The following is a 1,157-nucleotide window of genomic DNA, read 5'->3' as shown; positions in this document are numbered from 1 at the left end:
CTGTAGTATAAACATAGGAACTAAGTTAACTTGTACATTTCTGTTGATCACTCCGTTATGTTGCCTCAAATAGTTTTAGAAGAAAAAAAAAACCACCTTGTTTTCCACACTATGTGTGTTGTTCCCAAAAGAATGACTGTTTTGGTTCAGCAGTGAAGTCACTATCCATGAAAGACTACAGTATATTTCAGGCCAGTTTTGGCCAGTGAGAAAAGAATTACCCTGGAGATGAAGATGAAAAGTCTTGCTGGGTCTCTCATCACTCAGAAGACAGTTCCAAGAAGGCCTTGCCATCCCCTGGTTTTGTTCCTTCATAAATGTGTCCTTTAGTTTCAAACAGATCTTTATAGTTTGTGCTTCATAAACCCATTTTGGACTCTTCTTCAAAGAGCTTGCAAGTGAAGATTTAAAAGACAGAGCAGGAGCTTCTTCCAGTAGTTCAGAGCCTTGGCTTTGGACAAAACAAATGGAAAAGTTGGGCAGCTTTCCTCAACGAAAGAAGTTATTAATGGTCTTTGCACCAAACCTAGAACTTTATCATGAACTCAGAGCTTGGGAAAAAAGCAAGAGAATACTGTAACAAACTTCGTACAGAGTTCGGTCTATTAATTGTTTCATGTTAGATATTCTATGTGTTTACCTCAATTGAAAAAGAAAAAAAAAAAGAATGTTTTTGCTAGTATCAGATCTGCTGTGGAATTGGTATTGTATGTCCATGAATTCTTCCTTTCTCAGCACGTGTTCCTCACTAGAAGAAAATGCTGTTACCTTTAAGCTTTGTCAAAATTTACATTAAAATACTTGTATGAGGACTGTGACGTTATGTTTAAAAAAAAGGTGTTAAGTCACAAAATGCGGTAATAAATATTTCATTTTTGATTTTTTGCTAGGCTTTTGAGTTTTTAATCATGATTGGCATTTGTTGGGAACAAATAAACTGGATTTCTTACCAATGATTCTGAAGATTGACTGGCAAAATCAGAGACCAGTTACCACAGTGCTCATAGTATATATAGTCTGACGAGACGTCTGAATTTGTACATTTCTACTGAGCACACACATGCCCAGAGACCAGGTCAAAAACCCCAGATATGGTCTCATCAGATTATAGTTTATGTAGTTATATCTAATTTCTATATTTAGCTCTGTAAATCTAG

The 1,157-nt window shown here is 35.9% G+C and overlaps 1 protein-coding gene across 8 annotated transcripts in view; it reads left to right on the top strand.

Moving 5' to 3' along the window:
* Positions 1-884, top strand: part of MEIS2 (Meis homeobox 2) — a 203,460-nt gene extending 202,576 nt beyond the window's left edge. For all 8 annotated transcript variants that reach the window (XM_006132700.3, XM_006132698.3, XM_075927029.1 and 5 more), the window contains one exon: positions 1-884. This exon is cut by the window's left edge and continues 551 nt beyond it. The gene's annotated coding sequence lies outside the window, so the exon portion shown is untranslated.
* Positions 885-1,157: the final 273 nt, after the last annotated feature.

This window comes from Pelodiscus sinensis, chromosome 4, assembly GCF_049634645.1.
Source record: "Pelodiscus sinensis isolate JC-2024 chromosome 4, ASM4963464v1, whole genome shotgun sequence".
NCBI lineage: Eukaryota > Metazoa > Chordata > Testudines > Trionychidae > Pelodiscus > Pelodiscus sinensis.
This window is presented reverse-complemented; position numbering and strand designations above follow the sequence as displayed.